The sequence below is a fragment of the Lepisma saccharinum genome, chromosome 3 (assembly GCF_977018435.1).
Source record: "Lepisma saccharinum chromosome 3, izLepSacc3.1, whole genome shotgun sequence".
NCBI classification, from domain to species: Eukaryota; Metazoa; Arthropoda; class Insecta; order Zygentoma; family Lepismatidae; genus Lepisma; species Lepisma saccharinum.
This window is the reverse complement of record NC_139231.1, coordinates 138,648,967-138,676,459: the sequence shown is the minus strand read 5'-3', so window position 1 is coordinate 138,676,459 and position 27,493 is coordinate 138,648,967. Positions and strand designations below refer to the sequence as shown.

Sequence of the window (27,493 nt, the reverse complement as noted above, 5' to 3'; positions counted from 1 at the left end):
ACTAGTGCCTCTGCCAGATATCAAACCTGGGGCTCTTTAATTAATTACAAGGTGTCTTCAGGGAAGCATTCCCAACAGGAAACTTACGTATAGCATCGCTCCACCTGTTGCTCATCCTCCAGCTATCAACTATGTTAGAGCAAACATCTAACGAATTATGATAATACATAACGATGTATTTTCCAGTAAGAACAACTAGCTATCATACTAGGGGCTTATTTTGAATATCCATGTAGTTCTTTCAAGTTTTTTTATGCAGAAGTAGTGCAAAAGTAACGAAGTATCGAGTAGCGCAGCGAGCTACTTTTTGGTAAATGTAGCTGTAGCGAAGCTATTGTACATTTTTGGACGAGTAGCGGTAGCTGTAGCGAAGCTATTTTTAAAATGTAGCATTCTGATCACTGTTAAATAGCCCTATTGTCGTTGTGTATCGAGTCAAATTGACTCGAAACAACAGATTATGCGGCTTGATCAAAAAGAGAAAATTCCTCCCTGTGACCTGTCGTCTCATTTTCAACCGTCCATCTACCAGAGCCTCGCTAGACAGCATTTTGCAGACTAGCGAAGCTCTGACGTCTGGACTCGCAGTGAGTGTAATCCTCCGTGGGACTCGTGTTTTATCGTCCTTTCATCAATTTCACCTCATCACCATTCATCCTGCTTTATTTTACTTCGCTTCTTGTGCCACCTTTGGTTAATTTGCGAAGATGGGGATGAGTGATGATATGATGAATTGACACTCGCAAACATCCATGCCCAGGCCAGGATTCGAACCCGGGACACCTGGCGTCGTAGACCATTCATCCTCATCTTTATGATTAGCCAAAAGTAGCAGAAAAGCGAAGTAAATGAACTAGCTCGATCAATCAACCGTAAGCAAGCGGAGGAAGGGAGGGCGAGCGATACAAACAGCTCGTATTTCCCTCACCTTTACTTTGCCAAAATGTGCGGGCGTTCTTCAGCACATCGTCGTTTCCTCGGCTCTTCTGCAGTGAGAGGCAGTGGCGCAACCACGGGAGGGGGCATAGGGGCATTGCCCCCCAACCTTGGACTGAAATGAGTGCTAGGGGGGGAAGGGGGTCAAACATTGACGGCTAAGTGTACTTGCAGGGGGCAATTACCGCCCGCAACTTCAAATTTTATGCAAATAAAAATACTCTTCATAATATTTTTCTTGCTCGCTTCTCTCGCAATACCGGTTTTTCTTAATCTTATCAAGTTCAGAACCATAGCTAGGGGGTAGCGGGCGTCAGCCCTGGGTGCCGAATGATCTAAACGAAAATAAGTTGTAAGATTGATTTTTCATTTTAACTCCACTTTACGCACTGAAAGGCTAATCAGGACTGTATCTACAGTTTAAAGTGGGATCCGAACCACTGTGCCATGTGCCTCCACCGGGTATCGAACCCGGGGCCCCTTCATTACAAGGTGACGATATTACCACTACACCATCAGCGAGGCACAAAAGTTGTAAAAGAGTGAATCCATTGGCATCTCGTGAAATTATTTGCGCCCTATTAAATCAATATTGATTACAGCCTGCAAAAAAATTGGATCTAAAAATTTTCTTGCTCGCTTCTTCGCTCGCAATTTATCATTCTTCTCTGTAATGCATTCTAAATTTCCATGTTGCATATATGTGAAACGTATATCGTGCATGAAAGTTATACATGTTAACAGTAGCGTACGCAGAATTTCATCAAGGGGGGTGTTATTTCTAAAACTTTTTTTCCAAATTCACATTACCATTGTTTTATTAGTAGCTGTCCAGGAAGTTAGGTGGCCAGGAGAAGGGAATTGTAAAACTAAAAATTATACTTTTTTCTATGGTGGTACTGAAAATCATAATTTTGGAACAGGCTTTTTCATAAATAATAGAATTATCTCGGCTCTTAAAACAGTAGAATTTATTAATGATAGGATATCATATGCAGTTTTACAGGGTAGGTGGTGTAAAATTATTTTAATAAACATACATGCACCAACGGAAGATAAAGATGATAATACTAAAGATGATTTTTATGCAGAGTTAGAACAGGTCTTTGATAAATTTTCTCAGTATGATATGAAAATTCTGTTGAGTGACTGTAATGCACAGATTGGCAAAGAAGAGACATTTAAACCCACGATTGGTAAAGAAAGTCTTCATGAATTAAGTAATGATAATGGTATCAGATTGATTACTTTTGCAACCTCAAAGAATTTAATTGTGAAAAGTACCACTTTTAAACATAAAGATATCCATAAATATACCTGGTCTTCTCCAGATGGTAAAACTCATAATCAGATAGATCATATTCTCATTGATAAGAGAAGGCATACTAGTATAATTGACGTTCGTACACATAGAGGTGCTGACTGTGCCAGTGACCATTATTTAGTAATTGCTAAATTAAGAGAAAGACTCTCAGTGATAAATCATAAGCAACAAAATCTAAAAGTTCTAAAATTTGGTACAGGAAAGTTTACTGATGAAAGAATTAAGAAAGATTACCAAATTAAACTGTCAAATAGGTTTGATGTTTTGCAGGATTTAAATGATGATGAAAATATAAATGAAACAGACGTAAATAAGAATTGGGAGCACATACGTAATGCAATAGAATCAGCAGCTAAAGAAAGTATAGGATACCATAAACCGAGAAAAAGTAAGCCATGGTTTGATAATGAATGTCATAATCTAATAGAAATAAGAAATCAGGCTAGACTTAGGTGGTTAAATAACTCTGATGATACAAATCTAAACAATTATAATAGAGTAAAGCGAGAAGTTAACCGCACGTTTAGAAGCAAAAAAAGAGATTACTTGAAAAGCAAAATTAACGAAATGGAAACAAACAGCAAAAATAAAAATATCCGAGATTTATATAAAGGTGTAAATGAGTTTAGAAAGGGGTGGCAACCTAAAGTAAACTTGATAAAAGATAAAGAGGGTGGTTTTCTAGCTGACCCAAGCGATATTCTAAATAGATGGAAGAACTACTTTAATGACCTTTTAAATGTCCATCAGATGCAAATGAAGTCCACACAGCAGAACCTTTAGTTCCAGAACCTAACTTGACTGAAGTTAAAGATGCTATTAAAAGGCTAAAGAATAACAAAGCACCTGGCATTGATTTAATACCAGCTGAATTAATTAAATATGGTGGAAATTCATTAATATGTCAAATTCATAAATTAATTTGTTTAATATGGAATAAAGAAGCAATCCCTCAACAGTGGAAAGAATCCATAATTGTTCCTGTGTTTAAAAAAGGTGATAAAATGAACTGCAATAATTACCGTGGAATTTCTCTACTCTCAACAACATATAAAATATTATCTAACATTCTTTTAACAAGACTAACCCCATATGCTAATGAAATTATAGGTGATTATCAATGTGGATTTAAACGTAACAGATCAACTACAGATCAAATTTTTCACATCAGACAGACACTTGAAAAAAGTGGGAATTTAATCAAAATGTCCATCAGCTATTCATTGATTTCAAAAAAGCATATGATTCGGTCAAAAGAGATAAATTATATAATATATTAGTAGAGTTTGGAATACCTAAGAAGCTTGTTAGTATGATAAAAATATGCACCAGTGAAACAGAAAGTAAAATTCGTGTGGGTATTAATATGTCTGACAAATTTACAATTCATGATGGATTAAAACAAGGAGATGCATTATCTCCATTGCTCTTTAATTTTGCCTTAGAATATGCTGTTAGGAAGGTAAAAGAAACTAAAGAAGGACTAAAATTAAATGGTGTGACTCAGTTGTTAGCATATGCAGATGATGTAGACTTACTGGGGGATGATGTGAATACAATTAAGAATAATGCTAAAATATTTTTCAAAACTGCTAAAGAGATAGGTTTGGAAGTTAACAAAGAGAAAACTAAATATATGCTTACAGGCCGAAACCAAGTGTTAGGTAATAATCAAAATCTAATTATTGATAACAACTCGTTTGAACCAGTTTCCAAATTCAAATACTTAGGAATAATATTAACAAATGAAAATGATATTAAAGAGGAAATAAAAAGTAGGCTTAATTCAGGAAATGCATGTTACTTCTCTCTTCATAAACTTTTGTCTTCTCGTTTAATATCTAAGAAACTAAAAGTTAAAATATACAAAACAGTAATTTTGCTTGTAGTATTATATGGGTGTGAAACTTGGTCCCTTACATTGAAAGAGGAACATAAATTGAGAGTATTTGAAAATAAGATCCTTAGGAAAATCTTTAGACCTAAAAGGGACGAGGAGACAGGTGAGTGGAGAAGGTTACATAATTTAGAACTACGTAATTTGTATTCATGTCCAGATATTATTAGAATAATTAAATCAAGAAGACTTAGGTGGGCAGGCCATGTGGCACGAATGGGAGAGGAAAGAGGAGTTTACAGGATTCTTGTTGGGAAACCTGACGGTAAGAGACCTGTAGGAAGGCCAAGACGAAGATGGAGGGACAACGTTGAGATGGACCTAAGGGAAATCGGTAGGGATGGAAAAGAGTATATAGAACTTGCTCAAGATAGGAACAGATGGAAGGCCTGTGTTGCTGCAGCCATGAACCTTCGGGTTTAAGAAGGCTAGGGAGAAGGAGAAGAATTGTTTAATTATACTTTAATTAAATAATAATAATCACAATTAATTAATGATACTTATAATTAATTAATTAGCTGAATTAATACTAATAATACTACAAATACCAGTACTAATTCTATTGAGTAGTAGAGATCTACGTAAATATAGTATTTATGAAAACAATAGAACGAAATTACTTTCTAGTCATTCGATTTTTATCAAATCCTGGGAGCATTGTTTTGTTTCTTTGTTACGAAATAATTGTCTGGTCAACGATGTGAGACATTTTAAGGGTGAATAAAATCCATAAATACAAGAAAATATATTAAAATAAATTGAAATAATCAAAGTATGGAACTCATCCAAGGAGCTGCGGTGATCTGGTCGGTAGAGCGCCTGACAAGTGACACTCGCGCGGGAGATCCGGATTCGATTCCCAAAATTGGTTGGAATTTTTCCGGCTTTTTCCCCGCATAAATGTCCCCGATAATTCACATCTGGATTATCTCGCTGTTCTTACCAACAAAACATTTTACAATAGTTAAGCTTATTGTCGTTTTAATAATTGTCTAGTCAACAAGGTGAGACATTTTAAAGAGAGACATTCAAACGAGCTGTGGTAAACAATATAACGGGAAGACGAATTGGTGACTGTATTCTTGTCTGCCTAGCCTTTGTCTATACATTAGCCTCTTACAACGTACCAATAACTTTATTTAGTTAATTCTCATTGTTCACACACAAAAAATACATGTTCGTTGAACACTGGCGTACGTAGAGGGATGGCCGATGGTGTTCCAGCCCCTACAGAAATTTTGATAAAATCAGAATTTTCAAATAAAAATCCGTGAAGAACTTTAAAAAATCAAAATATGTAAATGCGAAACCTCTTTTAAAGTGAATCCCGATTACCATTTTTGTCTTTGAATAAAATTTTAATGGACTGAAAAGCTCCAAAAATACGAAATATTTTATTATGCATCCTGCCCTCCAAATCGAAGCCATTTGCTATCCACATTTACTATTCCAGCCTGCGTACGCCAGTGTGTTGAACATTCTTGCAACTGAGATAAAAAATAACTTTCTTTCTCTTTTAAATCATAGTTACCCTAACATAACCTCATAAACTCGTGGTTATTTTCAAGGCATCACTCTGAAAGACGCGTGTGTTTGGAATGTTGTGCTTTTCTCCATGCTGCATGGAAATAATAATTCAAATTATATTATTATTATTATTAGTAGTAGTAGTAGTAGTAGAAGTAATAGTAATATTATTGTCCCAGATCTTTGACTGTGAAAAATTGGCCATTTAATTTTTTACTACAGCATTTTTCATAATATTTCACAAGCTCAAGGGGGGGGTTAAACCCCGTAACCCCCCCTTGCGTACGCCACTGCATGTTAATGTAAAAAAACAATTATATTTGGAATGCATTTATCAAGCACTTTCTGTCTTTCAAAAATAGTTTGCGTGCTTGTTTTCCATTATTAATGTGAAATTGAACGTGTTGAAAAAATAATTCTAATTGTTTGTTCGAACACAAATGCTTTAGCACCAACTTCTACCCCCTTTTTGCATAATTTACGAGGGTAATAGTCTTTGGATACTACCGCTGCTACTACTACTATTACTACTACTACTACTACTAATAATAATAATATAAAAATAATAATGTTGATCCTGGGTTCGAATCCCGACTTGGGCATGGATATTTGTGCGAGTGTCCATTCATCAATTTCATCATATCATCACTCATCCCCATCTTTGCAAATTATCCGAAAGTGGCACAAGAAGCGAAGTAAAATAAAGCAAATCAATAATAATAATGTTACAATAATATTATTATTATTAGTAAAATTTCTATTATCATTATTACTACTACTACTATTATTATTATTAGTGGTACGTTTATCCTGGTACTTGCCCCCCCCCCAGACAAAAAATTGTGGTTTCGCATCTGGTGACGGCGCCATCCTAAAATAAGTAGGGGGCTACAGATTTTAGAGTCAAATTCTCGGGGGACTATCTAATATGAGCTAAAAGGTATTTACGTAATACTTTACTAGGGTATAATTTTATCTGTGAATGTTTTACAGTCAGATTCAAAGATAAGTCACATGAGATGTTATGTTGCATTTTGTTCCATTGGCACGAATCTTTTATGTGAAATAAAATGCAATAATTGTATTGTTTTCTTTTCGAAATGTTACCTCCACCGGAGATCGAACCCAGAACCCCTTGATATCAAGGCAGCAATTTTATCGCTAGACTATAGGGGCTGGGAGGCCAATTCTAATATTTCCGATGCTTAGCATTTAGGAATTGGGTAGTTTGTGTATTCTTTGATTCTTTAACTTGCTATATCTCCTCCTCAAATATTTGCAACGATAAGGATAGATATAACGATGAAACCAATGAGTGAACATCGCAATTGTCAGTACTCGAATGAGGAAAAACTAAACACGCTGACCAAGGCAGAAATTTATATTATTATAAAACACAAACTAAACGTAACGTTTCAACCTTCTAGCAAGGTCTTCTTCAGACTCTGTATCAAGTACAAATGGAATGAGGAAGTAACGAACAGAATAGAAACATGACGCTTCTTTAGATTTTGAACGTCGTCGTACTTATAAAAATTCATTTGTCGCACCTGTTAGTCCTATTCCGAAATATAGTGATTCGATTTACAGAGGCTAATGATTGAGCACATTTAGCTAGCTGTATGTGCCAACAACAATCAAAGAACAATCTCACAGCAACTGAATACGTCCACCTACCAGGCAGGCGTAGCAAGTTTGGCGACTCATGATTGGCCAATTCCTTAGTACAAAATGATCAGTGTACCCTTGACTTTTAAACACATCGTAATAAATTAACCTTGCGATATAAGCGATCTAGAAACTCTACTTGAACATTGTACTTGCCCCAATGGAAGTTTTATACTGGAAAAGACTTTACTTCTTAAGTTTTCGGTCAAAATGCGTCTACCGTATACTACAAAAATCTATGGGTGCTGAAGCCTCGTTTAGAGGGGCCTCAGCCCCCCCCCCCCCCTGTAGCGCCGTCCCTGCTCTTATGTAACATTGTTGGCAAGATTCCAACTGTGTTTACTTGCGAGGCCAATGCCCCGAATATCCCGCCAGTGTTGTTCCTGAACTAAACTGAAATTTCCCTTACGAATAACGAAAAATTCCCTTTCCCAGCTTAAATTTCCCCGTATTGTAGTTCAATGTATTTCCGTTTTAAGATTATGCAGATCTAGTCGGAAAAAATATTGAGGGCTATTGATATGTATAACATTGAACATTAAAATTAACGGAAATAATTGTCATTATAAACTAGTAATCTACTATAATTTTAATTTTTATTTACTGTTATTATTATTATTGTATCTTTAGGTTAGTGAATATCTGGCACTATTGGAGGTTATGTGGGTCAGAATCCCCCCTCCCCCCTAGGACTATAGAAGATGGACAGTATTTATTTTTTTGCAATTTTCTATTCCTAATTGCACTTAAAATTATATTTCAGCAGTTGAATCACCCCATTTAAAAAAATAATAGGTGCGCGCCTGTTTCAGAACATCTGTTATTCTTTACTTTTTCACATTTGACACTCATGTGACAATTTTAGTACTGAATCTTATGTTGTGTTTATCTCACTTCGGGAAATTTTTAAAACAAATCATGGAACCGATTATCTTTTGGATTAAGAGGTAGAATCTGAAAACACGAAGTTGACCTGATTAGTGAATTTTACACCATTTTTTTTTCAATTCGTTTTAGAACTGAAATACAAAATAACAACTTTAACGACAACATCTTATCTTTAAGCTTCTTTTTAAAGAAAAATACCATGAACGATGCTTTTTTTTTCAATTTGGGTGGGGGGTGTTCGATTCTAGAGTTCGACGGACCCATTCACCAATGAATAGTTGCGAAATAAAGGGAGGGTTGTCGTACCTCAAATCAGACCCGCACAAACAAGAGCTCACTGCACCACAGGAACCTCCGAAAAATGAAATATCTTTTCGAATTGAAAGCTATTGGGGATTGGCATCCTCTAGCCAGACTGAGGGTCACAAGAGTTATTTCTCGGGTAAATGACAAACTTATGACATGATGCTACCACATGTTCCCCAGACCCAACCGGACAATTGGGTTGAACAATCCAAAGAGAGAAGGTTTAAAATTATAATTTTCGTGAGGGAACTTCAAGAAGGAAAACTGAAAAAAAATATAAAAACAAAATTGTAAATGAGCATCAATGTCCTGACTCTAAATTTCCCCGTTTCTCCCACATGTTTATGCGATTTTCCCTTTTTCCCTTTTCTGCAATTTCCTACTCCAAAATTCCCCGTTCCTGGGAAATTTTATTGCTGGGAACATCACTGCTCTGAAATGATGCGCAACATTGCATCAGGAAGTAGTGAAAAGAGTTACGCTGAAGGTCGACGCAAAGGCGATGCTCGTAACTCGGTGAGAAGGTTCACCACGGCTCACGCGTAGCTGCAGTGAAAGTTTTTCATTTTCCTTCTGCGTTAGGGAAATATTCGTGCAATCTATAAGGGAAATAAAGCAGGTAAGAATGCATTTTCAAAAATAATTTATGAACAATGCTGTTAAATTTATACTATTGCATTTCTTGAATGTTTCTTACGTGATGTTTCGCCGATTGTTATCACAGCGCGCTACGACACCAGGGGCCGCCGGATCGAATCGGTATTCTTTGTGAGTATCCCTTCATCAATTTCATCATGACATCACTCATCTTCGCGATTAGCCAAAAGTGGCAGAAATGCAAAGTAAAATAAACGAAATTAATCAATCAATGTTTCATCTTTCGAGGCAATTTCCTACGCCCTTTCTGTTGGCCATACTGATAAAAATATAATCTAAGTTCTCATGACAAGCGGGACAAATCCACGTGTAGCGTGTACTGTTGCATCACTGTATACATTGGCGTACGCAGGGGGAGCTGATGGGGCTACAGCACCTTTCTAAATTTTGAGATCAAAATTTTCAAGTGAAAGCAGTAATGAATTCAGAAAAATACAAAGTGGTAAAATCTTGATATATATATATTTTTTAGTTTTATTTCACCTCACCTTATGTTGACTAACACTGCGCAACGGTAGGTCGGTGTACTTAATTGTTAGCCATACAATTGACGTGCATGCTTCACAGCAGTAGCGGCGATTGGGTTCCAAAACTGTGGGGCAGGATGCCGAAACGGGGGGGAGGGGGGGGGCAAGGACAGTATATTTCATTTTGTAGATTAGATTCAGATGCGATGGCAAAAGTGGCAAGAAGGGGGGGGGTCAATTTTCCCCCTAATCGCCACCACTGCTTCACAGCCAATCAATCGTCTCTTTTATTGGCCTATTCCTTAGATTCAAATTATCTGTTATTCGGATTCCTCGGAAAATTCGTTATCGTTATACAATATGTCTTTGATATCTAAATGTGATACAGAAACATTAAGATTTCCTCTTTGTTCACATGATATAATCACTCACCTTTTCCAAAAGTATTTTGATGTGACCCCAATATCTTTAATAGCCGGCGAGAAAATGATATATACTTACCACATAAATGAAAAGGAAAACGTGTTGGTCACCTAGACGTTGCTTGCATATTTATATATTGAAGCAAATACGTATTTAGGGGGTCCGGACCCCCCATCCCCGAAAAATATATCAAGTACTAAAATTAAATAATGAAAAATATATTCGTGTAGCCGTTGTTGTATAATTTCCTCTGAAGTTATTGGAAGATAAGGATTATATTGGAATCAAAGGGCTTTGAGGGACACGAAGGACTTATTTAGGGGGTCCGGACCCCCCGAAAATTAAATAATGAAAATATACTCGTTTAGCATTTGTTGTATAATTTCCTCTGAAGTTATTGGAAGACAAGGATTATATTGGGATCATACGGCTTTGAGGGACAGGAAGGACGTATTTAGGAGCGGTCCAGGGGTTTGGACCAACCGAAAGACTTACCAAGTACTAAAATTAAGTAATGAAAATATTAGCATTTGTTGTATAATCGATGGTTATTAATTTCCTCTGAACTTTTTAAAATCAGAAACTTACTTTTCTCCAACATGTGACATCATTTTTGTTATTCGATAAATATCTCTATTTTTATAGCTACAGTCTTTTTACCTAATCGTGTAATAATAATATACTATTAATATATGTATTGTAATTAGTATCAATTTGATTTAATATAATTATTTTAATTTAAACATTATTATTATTATTATTCCTGAAACACTTGATTCGGACTCCCCCCGAAACATATTTCTAGATACGTGCCTGTATTGAAGAAATATTGTGTATTTATTAGGGTTGAGACCATAGCACCATTTTCCGGTACCCTGACCAATCCTACCGATGATACCGGTAGCAATACTTGCATAATTCCATTTTAAACAGAGTTATGCCAAACTGATCACATCACATGAAATTAAATAAATTATTTTCTTGTAGCAGTTTAACACTATTTCATCTCTGTTTCCCAAGAACTCTGCAAGCGCCTGATCCGGAATCAGCCCGGAGTGGTAGTATACTGCAATGCTGGTTTAAAAACCTTCCACCATTCTTACCCCACGAGCAAGAATTGGGTCTTTACCAGGCAAGAGAATGTTTTCCTCGTATACTTGAAAGGTGCAAAATGGCCATACGTGCCGATGTACCCGATTTTTTTACTCATTCATCCATTCATTGCCATCTGCTTCCCTGGAGGGTGGAGGTCTATCCAGTGTTTTTCGGTCCTGTGCTGGCATTCCAACATGTCACAAGAAGGATGAACGAGCCCTTGAAAAGGACAAGTGTTGTTATTGAGTTATTGATTTGCTTCTTTACTTTGCTTTTTGTGCTACGACGCCAGGGGTCCCGGGTTCGAATCCTGGCCTGGGCATGGATGTTTGTGAGTGTCCATTCATCAATTTCATCATATCATAACTCATCCCCATCTTCCGAAATTAGCCAAAAGTGGCACGTAAGAGAAGCAAAATATAGCAAATCAATCAATGAATTTGCTTTTTGTGCCACTTTTGGCTAATTTGCGAAGATGGGGATGAGTTATGATATGTGATGAATGCACAATCACAAACATCCATGCCCAGGCCGGGATTCGAACCCGGGATTCCTGGCGTTGCAGCGCGATGTGTTAACCACTCCACCACGGGGGCCGACTAGGACAAATATTTACACACGAATTGTTGCTCTTGTCCACGCTAGAAGCCACTCAAAAACAATGGTATCGGTTAAAAATTTCAACCAATATTCAACATACCGGTACGTCGGTATCGGCTCAGCCCTTGTAAAGAGGGTATAGTCCATGCATTTACTTCGTTAACGTCGAAGAACTAAAGAAAGAAGCCGCCACAAACGTGGGTGAAGATAAATAGCGGGCGAGTTGTTTTCGTCCAATCACACTCAACCTTCAACCAATGGGCGCAGCTGTCATTCTGATCGTCTACTCCACGTGGAGTCTTAGTCACATGACTGCGGATACGGTGTTGCCGTACTTTGCAACTTCAATGTGCGGACCGTGGGAAGGTGATTGTGCGCGGAGGAACAAGGTGGCGTAGAGTGGATGTGGAGAGTAGATGTGTGGCAACACTTTGCGTTGACTGTGATTATTGCAGCTGGTGGGCGCGCTCCATGGACTTCAAAGCCAGCCGGTCGTTAACGTAGGTAGCGCGTCGACTATAGAATTTGAATTTGAATTTTATTTTTCTTCCGTTGACCCTTGTTTAAAAGGGCATGGAAAACGTCAAGATACATAATGAAATAATAATTAGTTAAGTACATCATAACAAAAAAGAACAAACATTGTGTAGTACATTACATCACTACACCAAAGTAAAAATGAAAAAATACACTTCATTACACTACAATAAAAATAAAAAAACACATTATCATTGTTGCATGATTGAAATAAGAATACAATTAAAATACATATTTTTTAGTACATTGGCCTTGTATTGTCTTGTTCCATGAATTCTCCGATACTGTAGAGAGCTCTATCTGTCAAATATTTTTTTATTGTTTGTATTTGTTTTTCTTTTAGAGATATCAGTTTTATGTCATGAGGCAGCTGGTTGTACAATATTTTTCCGGCATTCATTGGTGATTGTTTTGAGATATTGAGTCTGTGTTGGTTCTGGTAATAATAAAGGACTTTCTTGCGTTGCAGTTTTAAGTAAGTGTTCTCTTTTTTAAAGTTTACAGGTGCTATTAATACACAGTCTGCATTTAGTGCCAGTGAAGTATTGATAGCAAAACTGATGATAATTAATAATGCCGGCAGGGCCCAATCAAAGGATAGCTTAGAGGTCCCAAATTTTATAAATCCGCCTCTGGTCCTAGTATTTATATACTACGTTTTTTTCCACCGAATAAATAAAATAATAAAAAAAGAAACAGTCGGTTTGCAGATTCATACACTCGCATATTCATTTAAGCCCTGAGTGGTAAAAAAAAAAGGTAAAGTGCTCCCCTGTGCTTAGCACCACGCCATGAAGGCGTATAGGGGGTGTGGGGGTAACGCCCCACATTTTCTTGATCCGGTCGTGAGTGGGGGTGATGTGATCAGCATCACGCCCCTGACCGCCTTTACCCCCCAGGGTTTCCCCCAAGTACCCATGTTGTTCGACGCTGGGTTGGTGCCGGGGCCGCTTCCAACGTTAGAAAAGTTCCCGGATTTGAACCGGCCGGGGATCGAGCCCGGGACCTTTAGCATGGTAGTCAGACGCGTTACCGACTGAGCCACCGCGGCCACCCTGAGTGGTATTGTTTACTTTGTACGTCTACAGATTTGATTCTAGTATTCTAATATTATGAACAGTGTTTTCAACTGAAATTTGTTTATTAATACGATTCAGAGGCCAACGTTGTAAAAAAAAAGACGTTAAGAAGGTGTTATGTTACTTTTAAGGACATTAGTATTACGTGTTGAATTTACAATCCTGTTTTCGTGTAGCTTTCTGCTGACGAAAAGAGATAAGAAACTAAGGATATTAGCAAGTCATGCTCGTTTGCACGTTTTAAGGGTTGCTGGGTTCAGTGTCGTTAAAAGTTGCATTTTTCTTTATTGATTTACTTTTATTGGATTTATTGGGCTCGATGCTATGGCAAGTAAGAGGCATAAAATGCTATTATAGGCTGTATTAGGTTTTGTTATATTGATTCCGTTTTTTTTAGAATATTCACTGCCGATTCAGAAAGCTTTCGTCCACAGATCAATTTACATTGTTTCCTGAAAATAGGCTATAGTATTAATGAATACTTCCTCTAATAAACAACGGATTCACTTAACACTGCGTCGCTTACCTTCCAGCCCGACAGTTCTTTACTGAAGGACTTCAGTTACATTAAATTTGATTTTTTTTTTTTTTGTGTTGCTTTTCTGTCACTTTCAGCAGGGAATGTCCAGAATTCCATAAATTCTAATGGGTTCTATTGGGTTCCGCTGCAGGACCGGTACCTTTTTTCTCGCACAATTTAAATTCTGTCCAAGTTGCGTATTGTCTCATTGAAAAAAAGGTTCCCGGACAGTATTTAAATTCATCCGGGAAAAAATGTTCCTGGACCGTATTTAAATTGGTCTGGAAAAAAGGTTCCTGGACCGAATTGAAATACTTTACAGATAAAAAGGTTCTTTACGGTCCAGAACCGATTTACGCTGCTGATTTTCTCTCCAGGACCAGAATTGAATTTATTTAAAATTTCCGGACCTTTAACAACCATGACTTTCAGGAACGGCGCCAGGGGTGAGCAGAAATTCTTCTGCCCACTCGATTGCCCACCTTAACAAGTTCGTAAATAAAATCTGTGTATAAATAATTGTATTCAGGTTTTGACTTGATTGATTTAGTTTATTTTACTTCGCGTTTTGTGTCTCTTGGCTAATTTGCGAAGATGGGGATGAGTGATGAAATGATGAAATTGACGAATGGACATCCACAAACAACCAAGCCCGAGCGGGATTCGAACCTGGGACCCTTGGCGTCGCAGCGCGATGTGCTAACCACTCGGTCACAGCGTCCGGCTGGTTTTGACTTGAAATGTTCAAAGTTATCATTTTGTAATAAGCTTTCCTGTCTTTTGGGGCCTCCCCGATGGTGTAGTGGTAACGTCATCTTCTTGTAATCAAGGTGTCCCGGGTTCGATACCCGTTGGAGGCACATAGTAGTTCGAATCATACTTTAAAATGTAGGTCCATTCCCGAATAGCCTCACTGTGCATAAAGTGAATTTAAAAAATCAACTCAATCAATCAGTCCATTTTCTGTATTTTGGTGCTGAAATACTTTCCCGAGTAAGGCCACGAAAACCACAGAAAATATCCTCATGCTCAAACAACTGTCAAATGAAATTAATATGATCCTTCCTTTCAACTTTCTAATTTTATTCCATGCTCTTAAAACTTAAAAATTGTGATCCAGTCCAGTGATTAGAAGCAGTGCAATATTAGTTAATGAGTTGAGTAAGCTGTAGTCATTGCGACCATGTTGACAAAAGACTCAAGAAGTCCCGCAACCGACAGAACTCGAAGCGCTCGGATTCTACGGTGACATACACTTTGGTTGAACACAAACGGATGCATTGGTAGGAAATGCAGTGATTTTATGGGCCGTCCCTTTCTGAGAAGTCGGGGACCTTTTGAAAACACACTTTCCCTTTATGCACACCAGGGGGCCTAAGCCAGTTCACCCCTTCCCACAAAATCTTCGCTTCATCTGGCTCTGGTTATCGGCCGCGCCGAAACGCACTGCAGGTAGCTAGGACTTTCTGGGTTAATTACTTTATGGTTCAGCAAGGACGAATCCACGACTTTTGCGACACCGTCATATGCGACACTAGCATTTCTGCCGTCATATGCGACACTGTATGGAAAATATATTCCATGACAGTTGCGACACCGTCATCTGCGACACAAAGTGTAAATAGCTTCCCTTCACACTTTATCCAGGCTTAGGACTGGCAGCATCATGGAAGCTGGTGTGTTTTTTAAAACCTTTGTCAAGTAGTTTTCCTTCACACTGGCATCATGGAAGCTGGCGTGTTTAAAAGCTGGATGTATTTATCCTTTGTCAATGACGGATTGTATAGATCCCTTGTCAGTACAGGAGCAGACTGCAATACCTTGTCAATGTAGAAATGTAGAATGCGTCGTTTCTCATGTAGTTTGTAACGCGACGTCTACTTATTTAACGTGCCTGACGTCGTTCTGGTTCTACATTACAATGGTAATGTCAAACCCACAAAAACAATTAAACAAATAAACAAAAGGCAATAATTAATAACCTATTTACCTTTTGTCCCCAGGGTAAGTGCCATCAGTCGGAGCCCAAGAGATTACATAGGGTAGAACAAATCACACCACAGGGTTAGTTCTATATATATACTGTAATTTCTATAAAAGAGCACATGCATAAACATTACATCATTGCCCTTTCATTCTCACATTCACTCACGCATTCATATCTCGGCAATCCAATAGACATGAGTAATTAGTACAAAAATAGTTCGGCGGCATGTTTAAAGTTAGCTACATTGATTTAAACTGTTCTTAATTTGACATTTACTTTTGCTTTCCGGGAAAACCATGTTCCGGTAGGAGCTTAACCTGTACGACAAAACACTACTCCTTTTATGTTGTTGTAATTGAATGTTAATCTTTATATTGTTACTTTTGCAGTTAACTAGGATCACTGTTATATAATTATATTGACAATTTATAGCGTCGTACAATCTGAATGTTAAATACTTTGGATAATTGAATAAATGAAAGCTGTACGGTTTTACATGTTAAAAATATAGTTGATGCAATTTAATCACCGTAATAAGCAATGTCTGTTCGATATTTTTTATGTAATTAAGCGAGTTCCTTGGATGTCACGACGGGGCTAACGAAGCTTATCCATTTTCACGTCCATTCCGGCTTACCTTTGTCGGCTCAGGCTAAAGTCCTCGTGGTGGAGTCGTGGATGTTTGCGGCGTGGTCAATAGATGGCTTCCGGGCGATAAGATTGGATCTCCGCATCTTCAAGGATTGGCAACTAGGTCGGACGCCCCCCCAGCAGGGCCTTTCTCTGTCTCTACTCCATCTTGATAGTAAACAGCCACGTGCGAAATAAACACAACACGGAACGGTGCGACACACAAAGCGGATACTTTAAGCGGGTGGTTCGCGAGAGATTGTGCACGATAACACGCCGAAGAAAATCTGAGTAAAACTGTGGTCTTCCGCTTCTCCGCGCGTCTATTTATCTGCGATTCAAAAGGTTCGTTACGGTACCCTCTCTGTCCAAGCGTTGCTAAATTGTCCTCAAGTCGTAGGCTCTTGTCCTGCTATCTTCGCCCGTATATTCGGAGTTCTTTGACCCTTCTCCAAAAGCACCTCGAAGAGAGGTTACCCTAAGACCGGGCCCATTGTAACCTGCACGTTCGCTGCCGAAGAGAGTGCCATGGAGTCTGTAGCTATTGTTATCCAGTCTCGCTGTTTAACCTTTAATATCGGGCTTAATTTATCTCCTATCAAATTCTGCTTTTGGGATTTCGTCGATTATAATCTGCTGCTGGGCTGTCTTTAATTTCAGTTGAATCTGACCATTGGTAATAAAGTTGTATTTTTATATTTCTTTAACCGAGGCTCGGCCTCTTCTCTTGGGAAACAGGCTAGTCCTTCGCTCTCCGCCGTCCAACTCCCGGTGAACAGCCACAATCCAATGCATATTATTGCTTATTACGATGATTAATTGATTTACCTGATAATTAGCAAGATTTTATCGTTATAACATTCCCCTCTCCTTACACATGAATTTTTTCTGAGCTTAAGATTATACGCGAAGGAGAAATTCATCAAAACACAATTAATAATTAACGTTAAATCTTGCCTAATTATTACACACAGGCGCTCGAATAGGGACTCGAACCCTGGAATATATAGTCGTCTTTCTCTATAGACTAAATTGCAGTTTTCAATTAATTTTACATCATTACATTTAACATTAACCAAACATAAAATTGCAGGATTACTCAACATTCATTTGCAGTTCTTGACTCTGTAACATTGATCATTTAAACAAACACCTTGCTAACACTTATGAGATTTATCCTATTATGTATACATATACATATGTAAACTTACTACATTCACACTCTAAGTTATAATGAAAATTCACTCTTTGAGATATAGTTCAAAATTATTGACTTACTACATAAAATATTTCTTATCATCAATTCAAACCTTTTTTAAATACATGTTTCTTTACTAAATAATATCTATTCTGGGTAATAAGAATATAAATAATACTTTAATAATATTATTTTGGCATTAACATAACATGATATATGCTCAGATATTTATATGTATATAGATATATATATGCAAGTCTCAGTTTTTTGAATATTAATAATAATAATAATAATAATATCATCATAATTGTGTTAAATTATTTACACTAGTATGCAGAATAATTTACAAGTTTAAAGGCTCTTTCGACGTTCAGTACTCTAGGTTTTTTCTAGTTGTTGAAGCCACATCTTTCTCTTTTCTTGAGAACAGTTCCATTTTTTGAGGTTATCTATGTGCTGGTGGATAATCTTCTCTCCTCATTTACTTCTGCATTCTCGATTCGGGTTCGTAAACCGGAGCTCGGGGATTTAAGTCCCGACTTGTTGTAGCTTCCTGCCAGTCTTCGGAACTACTGTTGTTCTGCGGGCCACAGGTTGTTCTAACTAGGTTCACAGCCTGGTTTCTACCATATTCCCGGTCGGTGTCGCCTCTGTTGCGCTGTTGCCACCTCTGGCTTCTCCCTCTTTGGTCACGGCCAGAACGGAAGCTCTGGTCGTTGCGGGTGTTCCGCCCCCCGGCGTTCAAAAATCCTAGGTGGTTCTCGGTGTGGTATCGTCCTCGTCCATTATTTGAATTCTGGGCAGCTGCCATATTCACTCGAGGGAAATTTTCTTGCCTTTTCATTTCGAAATTCCCATTTTTCCCTCGGGGTGGTCTGATTTCCCACGACGGTCGCTCGGATTCTCTTAACATGTCCAGATCTTCTAATATTAGTGACATCTTATTCAAATCTTCCAGCGTATCTCCTGTAAGCTGTCGCTGAACGAAGCTTGGATACATCGCTCGTATTGCAGTCAGGATCTCCACTGTGTCGATGCCGGGTTTCAGAGTACGAAACTCGCTCACTCTTTCCCAGAAGAACCGCTTATACGTTTCTCGGGAATTAGCTTCAAAACGTTTATTTCGTAGTTGTGTTATTCTTCTCTCCACAAGTTGTCTGCACTGGAACTGCTGCAAGAATGCTCCTTCGAATTCCTCGTAGTTGTTAAACTTCGGCCACTGTTGTCCTAACCATATCTTGGAACTCCCCTTTTATAGTTTCTGGATCAGCTTCAGGTAGTCAGATTGGTCGATTCCATACAACAAACAATCCCTCCTAAAATCCTCAAGGAACGTAGAAGGTAGTGTTTCTTTCTTGTCTGGGTCGAAAGTCTCGAAATTCTCCAGACCGACTTTTGAAAAAATCCCACGTTGCGAATTTCCCGAGTTGGAAATACTGAGTTGCTCCGCCGGTATCCCTATACAGCTGTTTTCCCGCTGGCTAACGTCACGGCTGGTTGATGCTTGCTGGGCAGAGCCGAAAGGGCTGTTCTCTGGGCGCGCCCCCCTTCGTGTCTCCTCTTCGTGACGTAATCTATCAGGTGGTGTGAGTAGGCATTCTCTCCGCGCGTCTAACTGTAGTCGGGCCACATCTTGTCGCAGATCTAAAGTCGCTCTCTCCATCCTTTGTACTTGATTTGATAGCGTGGAATGTCTGCCATTAAACGTATCTTCTAATTGCTGGAGTTGATTCGCTGTCGCAGTTTGATTGTCGTCCACTCTTCTTTCTATTCGTTCCATTCGGCCCTCTGCTGTAGTGTTATTCTCCTCTACTCTTTCCCCCATATTCGTCATCGTTTCCTGGATTTGGCCTAATTCTGCATTCATATCCTTTTCCAACGTTGCCAGGTCACTAGTCATTGTTTGGTGTCTAGTTTGGCATTCCTCCCTGGATTGTTCTATACTTTCGCGCATCGCAGTCTGCTCTCCCAGAAATCTTTGCAGGAGAAGGTCTAATTTTTCTTCCCTCTTCTTTGCTTCTTCCTGTCTTTGTTGTTCTTCTCGCTGTCTTTGCCGTTCCTTTTCTTCTTCTTCCTTCTTCTTTCTTTGTTCCTTCTGTCGCCTTCTTTGTTCTTTTTCTTCTTTTTCTTTTCTCCGTAATTCTTCGTCCTCCTGTTTCCTCTTTCGTTCCTTTTCTTCTTCTTCCTGCCTCCGCTTCTGGTCCTTTTCTTCTATTAATGCTTTCAGTTGCGCGAAGATCGCGTGGATATCCATCACTTGTGATTCTGGCAACCCTGTTGCTGGCGGGGTGGACTCTGGCCTAACGGTATCATACGTCAATCGGTCTTCCCTTTCTTCTTTCCTTTCCTCGTGTGGTGACAGACGAGTCGCTTCTTCTTCTTCCATTCTGGCACCGTATTCCCCCAATCTTTTGCGAAATCTAGTCACACGATGCATTCAACGCGCTGAAAATTTTCTCTCTTCTTCTTCTTCTTTTCTTGTGGCTTGCTGTCGCCGAAGGAAACAAAATATAAAATTCCTTTCCTTATTTACAATGTAGAGCCCCTGGGGTTTTGCGTCTCCCCCCTTACCATCCTTGATCGATGCTTAATCCTTATCGCCGCATAAAAAAAATTCAAAATCTCTCGCTACGTAAATTACTTTAACTATTATTACTTCACGCCCACTATATATATTGCACAAACAATTAAATACTCTATTCACATGCTAACTATGCGTAAATACACTTAAATACTCTAAACTAGAAAATTACTGATTATAGCAACACAAAGAACTAAACGCTTCATATTCTAGGCGTCCTGCGTGGTATTTTTTAACTGCAATAAGTGATTAATATTTGATTTTCTACCTCTATCAATCTCTTGGTTCCTGTCGAAGGCATGTAGGCACATAGCTCTATAACCGAATAATTATGGCACAATAAACTCATTTTTGCAACTATTAATAACTTCCTTCCAACTATCGACACTTATTTAAACTTCGGGCCTACTCGGGCCTAATTATCTCATATTCGGGCCTACTCGGACCTACACGTCGAATGTTCGGGCTTACTCGTCGAATATACATGTCACTTGTTCGGAATTACTCATCGAACCTACATGTCACATGTTCGGGCTTACTCGTCGAATATACATGTCACTTGTTCGGAATTACTCATCGAACCTACATGTCACATGTTCGGGCTTACTCGTCGAACCTACATGTCACACGTTCGGGATTGCTCATCGAACCTACATGTCGCTTGTTCGGGCTCCATCTTTTATGTAACGCGACGTCTACTTATTTAACGTGTCTGACGTCGTTCTGGTTCTACATTACAATGGTAATGTCAAACCCACAAAAACAATTAAACAAATAAACAAAAGGCAATAATTAATAACCTATTTACCTTTTGTCCCCAGGGTAAGTGCCATCAGTCGGAGCCCAAGAGATTACATAGAGTAGAACAAATCACACCACAGGGTTAGTTCTATATATATACTGTAATTTCTATAAAAGAGCACATGCATAAACATTACATCATTGCCCCTTTCATTCTCACATTCACTCACGCATTCATATCTCGGCAATCCAATAGACATGAGTAATTAGTACAAAAATAGTTCGGCGGCATGTTTAAAGTTAGCTACATTGATTTAAACTGTTCTTAATTTGACATTTACTTTTGCTTTCCGGGAAAACCATGTTCCGGTAGGAGCTTAACCTGTACGACAAAACACTACTCCTTTAGTTGGCCGCGGTGGCTCAGTCGGTAACGCGTCTGACTACCATGCTAAAGGTCCCGGGTTCGATCCCCGGCCGGTTCAAATCCGGGAACTTTTCTAACGGTGAAAGCGGCCCCGGCGCCCACCCAGCGTCGAATAACATGGGTACCTGGGGGAAACCCTGGGGGGTAAAGGCGGTCAGGGGCGTGATGCTGATCACATCACCCCCACTCACGACCGGATCAAGAAAGTGTGGGGCGTTACCCCCACACCCCCTATACACCTTCATGGCGTGGTGCTATGCACAGGGGAGCACTTTACCTTTTTTTATGTTGTTGTAATTGAATGTTAATCTTTATATTGTTACTTTTGCAGTTAACTAGGATCACTGTTATATAATTATATTGACAATTTATAGCGTCGTACAATCTGAATGTTAAATACTTTGGATAATTGAATAAATGAAAGCTGTACGGTTTTACATGTTAAAAATATAGTTGATGCAATTTAATCACCGTAATAAGCAATGTCTGTTCGATATTTTTTATGTAATTAAGCGAGTTCCTTGGATGTCACGACGGGGCTAACGAAGCTTATCCATTTTCACGTCCATTCCGGCTTACCTTTGTCGGCTCAGGCTAAAGTCCTCGTGGTGGAGTCGTGGATGTTTGCGGCGTGGTCAATAGATGGCTTCCGGGCGATAAGATTGGATCTCCGCATCTTCAAGGATTGGCAACTAGGTCGGACGCCCCCCCAGCAGGGCCTTTCTCTGTCTCTACTCCATCTTGATAGTAAACAGCCACGTGCGAAATAAACACAACACGGAACGGTGCGACACACAAAGCGGATACTTTAAGCGGGTGGTTCGCGAGAGATTGTGCACGATAACACGCCGAAGAAAATCTGAGTAAAACTGTGGTCTTCCGCTTCTCCGCGCGTCTATTTATCTGCGATTCAAAAGGTTCGTTACGGTACCCTCTCTGTCCAAGCGTTGCTAAATTGTCCTCAAGTCGTAGGCTCTTGTCCTGCTATCTTCGCCCGTATATTCGGAGTTCTTTGACCCTTCTCCAAAAGCACCTCGAAGAGAGGTTACCCTAAGACCGGGCCCATTGTAACCTGCACGTTCGCTGCCGAAGAGAGTGCCATGGAGTTTGTAGCTATTGTTATCCAGTCTCGCTGTTTAACCTTTAATATCGGGCTTAATTTATCTCCTATCAAATTCTGCTTTTGGGATTTCGTCGATTATAATCTGCTGCTGGGCTGTCTTTAATTTCAGTTGAATCTGACCATTGGTAATAAAGTTGTATTTTTATATTTCTTTAACCGAGGCTCGGCCTCTTCTCTTGGGAAACAGGCTAGTCCTTCGCTCTCCGCCGTCCAACTCCCGATGAACAGCCACAATCCAATGCATATTATTGCTTATTACGATGATTAATTGATTTACCTGATAATTAGCAAGATTTTATCGTTATAAGTTGAACCAACATCTCACTATTTTCATTCTAATTTCTGAACGTACGCCATTCTCCTCAAAAAGCGCTTAAGATCTCTATGCATTTCGTAGTCGGCAAACGCTCTTTGTATTCACTCATCTATTGTAATGTACTGACGTCGTCTACGTTTCCCTTTAAGATTCAAGTCCCTCCTCTCACATAAGTAGTCGTTGTACACAGCTTCTAATCTTAAAATCTTCACTAATTAGTACACCTTAGGACTTGACTTTTCCATCAATACATTAACTGTATGGTTCCATCCCTCGACTGCATTGTTAGTCCTGTGCCGCTGTTGGGAGCAGTTCCACATGGAAATGTCGAAAACATAGTTGTTCGTCCACTGTTCAACGAAATAATCCAAAAAGTTTCTCTATGTCGTGGTTTGGCGCATCTTCCATCACACACAGCCATCCATCATTGACGTCAGCCACAGGAAGGTAAGCCAGAGCTGAACACATTCTTATACACAGCCGCACGTCTGGATCTGTTTTGTAATCGTTTGTCAGTCCCAACTCCTGCACCTTTCACCACAAACATTGGTTAAAGTGATAATTACAACCACTGATCTGAGCCTGGGGAAATACTTTCTTCAGAGACGCCATTGCTGCTGCACGTACGCAAAGGTCGCTATTTCTGGTAAGCAAATTAGAAATCGTAGGGGAAAATCCAAGCAGTGTCGCTTATGACGGGAAAAAACAGTTTTTGCCTTAGTGTCGCAAATGACGGTGTCGGAAATGTCGGAACTCCAGCAAGGACATAGGCTTTTCAAATTGCAAGAGACAAAATTCTACTGTTTGTCCCTTTTCTGGCGGGAGATGATGACAAGGAGGTCGCGGTTCCTTCAGGTTCCCACACTCAACCCTTGTGCTCATAACCTGCAATGAAGGGAAAGGCCATAATAAGCCTTTGTAATGTACCGACTTTATATCCTTCTGCTTCTTTTTGCTACTGAGTTGATTGGTCGACAATTGATGACTGTCAGCTAGTTCGAAGAAGATTTTGATCCGAGAAGTGGTTTCATAGTTAGCTTCTGTAAACGTGAGATTCCGGTAGGATCACGGAGTGCTTGAGATCTTATTTTCACGCATTGCGAGTGAAATTTCGATTGATTTGGTTCATTTTACTTTGCCTTCTGCCACATTTGGCTAATTGCGAAGATGGGGATGAGTGATGATATGATTAAATTGATCAATGGCAGTGGCGATGCTACATAAAGGGCAACTAGGGCACTGCCCCACAACAATTTTAACATAAAAAGTTCATCTGAAGAGACGATCGGTATATACGCGTAAATATTTTTTTTTCCCTCAACCCCTACGTTGCTGCAACCAGACTTACAGGGCATGCACCCTGTGCGAGGTTAATATATTTCTCCGTCCTGTTGGAGAGAGTCCAATTTCGGCTCTGCCCTGGAGACGTGACGTCACTGACTGATCCAAACATTTACAGCATAGGCAAGGGACGGTCCCCTCACAATGGAAAAGCGCAAAATTCGTAGCCGTCTCTGGGCAGTAAACGAGGTGCCCTGCCCATTCATGTTTGCCTCGTTCACCGTTCAGTGTTTCCAACGCTTGGTAGGCAGTTCATTCGTTCTTCCAGCCTGCAGCAATAAGATAGAAAAAAATCCCTCGAATGCTTTTCTTCGCGCTTGTTCCGGCGACCTGAAAAGTTGACAACACTTTTTATTGCACAAACTAGTCCCTCGTATTTTCAAAAAGATCATCTTTTCTTCCCATTGTAATACGGATTTGGATTTGAGTTAGTGTGTGAGTTTGCGTTGCGTTCCGTCTGTGCGTATTGGTCGCTTATGAAATAATTAGTTTTTCGCGATTTTATAGTTACTGTACGTGTTTATTTATTTGTGTAATTGTGTCTGTGTTCCAGCAACTTGACATGCAGAATATATTCGTAAGTATAAACGAACTTTTTGGGGGTACATGGCCAATGTAAAGTGTTGTAACTGAACTTAACGCTGCATCATCTTCCTACAGTCATTGATATTAGTGGATACTTGGTGAATATGACATTGAATCATGTAGAAACTTTAATATCTACGCCTTTCAATTCATTGACAATGGAAGAGAAACTGCAGTGTAACATTTTCCTAATCATTCCAGTATCTACCCAAAGTTTAGTTACTGCAAGCGACGTCAGTATTCGAGTTTGTTTTTTTTATTCATGTATTTTTGTTCCATATGTTGCTGATTTTTCGTATTCCTACGTAGTGAGTATTTAATGCTCTTTGGAGAGATATCTTGATCAGAATGTTAATTTTATTCCAAATTGTTCGAACAATTTACTTACTCCATATCAAGGAACTCCCCTCAAAAACCTTAAAGAGGAATATAGAGGCTAACTGCCCCCCTCCCCACCCAAAAGAAAAATGTGCCCTGCCTGACTGAAAAGGCACGCGCCGCCCCTGATCAATGGACACTCACAAACACCCATGCTCAGTCAGGAATTTGAACCCGGCATCGTAGCACGATATGCTAACCACTCCACCACGGGGGTAGGCGAAGTGAAATTTCGAGTGTGAAGCTGCCAGCTCGTTTTCCTCTCGAAAAAATTGAAGTATGATCGACTGATCGACCAAATGTCCAACACATTGACTCTCTAATTTGGTGTCCGACTACCACACAGGAGACCGGGTTTGACTCCCAAGACGGATCTCACATGTGATGAAGAATAAGTCACATTTCAATTAAGGAAGGATACGAGGTATGTAGTCAACTTTATATAGTAGTGTGCATGCTCTAGAAATAATATGTTTCAAAATTCTGCATATTTTGTGATTTTTCTTCATTTAACCTTCATCTGGGTTGTCAAAGGTCCATCTACCCATAACTTCTATGGGTTTTATTGGGTTCCGTTGCAGGACCGGAACCTTGCTTCTCGCACAATATAAATTCGGTCCTAGTAGTGTATTGTTCCATTAAATAAAGCTTACTGGATCGTATTTAAATTGATCCGGAAAATATTCCTGCACCGAATTTTAATTGATCCTGGAAAAAAGGTTCTTGGACAGTGTTTAAATTCAGCCGAAAAATAGGGTTCCTGGACCGTATTTATATTTTATCAAAAAAGCGTTCCTGCACCGCATTTAAATTCATACGGAAAAAAGGTTTCTGGACCGAATTGAGGCCTAGAACTCATTTACATGCTCATGCTTCGAGAGTGGAATCCTTTGAATGAAAAACTATAAAAGTAGGGTGAAAGAAAACAACATTGCCATGTTTAGGTCCTCTAAAGAAAACTACAGTTATTCAGTAAAATTAATTTTGAAGGACAAAGCCTCGGAAGTGTTTTTCCATTCGGTGACGCGTGGTCATCACATCGAGTCCCATCTAGTTTTGAGAGTGGAATTGGCTTACATATTGATTTCAAGCAGCTTCCCAATTGTCCTCACGATGTTGGGCCATCACAGAAATTTTGGAGTTCCTACCAGGGATCGAACCTTGAATCTGTCGTACTAAAGACGAGAGCGCAATATTTTTAGCACGCGGGAATGTTGTTATTTCTATTGCCATCATATATTCAGTTTTGCACGTACAAAGAAGATTACTTTTAAGAAATTAGATGTGTGCATAAAATATCTTATATATCGTCATCATTCTCCAATGTGTACAGTACGACGCCACAAAGACTCGGGCATGTCCCATTGAATAGTGGTTAAGGGTGTCGCCTTGCACTAAAGGCCGTCGGATTCGATTCTGGATACCAGAACAATATGCATGGGATGCCTATCTTGAACTCATTACACAAACATTTCATTTTCGCACCGTTGTCATACTTGTGCACCTGATTCCAGCACCTTTTTATATCTAAAGTGAAGGAAGAGGGTTTTCTCTACTTCTCAATTTTATTCGAGCAAATTTACAAATCTAAGGAGTAAGGACTAATGACATTGCTCTTGGTGTCTCAAAAATCTGACATAAGAGAAAATACATGGATTTTTAAAGACTGTCTAGATGCCATTAAGTTAATAAGTTCATTCTGCATTTAGATTCCCAAATAATGGCCGTGGATTTCGCGAGTCTATATCTGTAAATTTTGGGGGGCTACAGGAGAAAATAATGTTCTCTTCCAATAAGATTTTATATATACATACATACTGTACATATACTTATGTAGGCCTATATGGTATATTAATAGTTTGTTAGTTTTTAATGGTTTGATAGAAAAAAATCTTAAGTTTTGGGCCCCCCCGAACTGATTAACCTAGCTACGTCCCTGCACTCATAAAGAGTGTCGCAACCACAGTGGGGCAAGGGGCATTGTCCCTCGCCTCCCGACCTTGGACGGAAGTCCATTCTAGGGGAAGCAAACATTGAAGTAAAAAAACAAGACTAGGAGAATCTAAGAATAGCAGGACAATTGGATACTCATGAAGGAATTGGTTTTTACGTATCCTTGCATTTTTCTTCCAGACGGCCAAGGGCACTTGCAAGGGGCACAGAGGGGCAATTACGCCACCCTCGATTTCAAATTTTATACAAATAAAAATACATTCCGTAAAATTTTCTTGCTCGCTTCGCTCGCAATATCTACTTTTCTTA

At 39.2% G+C, this 27,493-nt stretch overlaps 1 protein-coding gene across 1 annotated transcript in view; it reads left to right on the top strand.

Annotated features, from left to right (window-relative positions):
• Window positions 1-8,998: 8,998 nt before the first annotated feature.
• LOC145986029 (mitochondrial amidoxime-reducing component 1-like) overlaps window positions 8,999-27,493 on the top strand; it is a 45,148-nt gene continuing 26,653 nt past the window's right edge. Inside the window, exon 1 of the mRNA XM_083120202.1 lies at window positions 8,999-9,165. The gene's annotated coding sequence lies outside the window, so the exon portion shown is untranslated. The remainder of the gene's footprint in view (window positions 9,166-27,493) is intronic.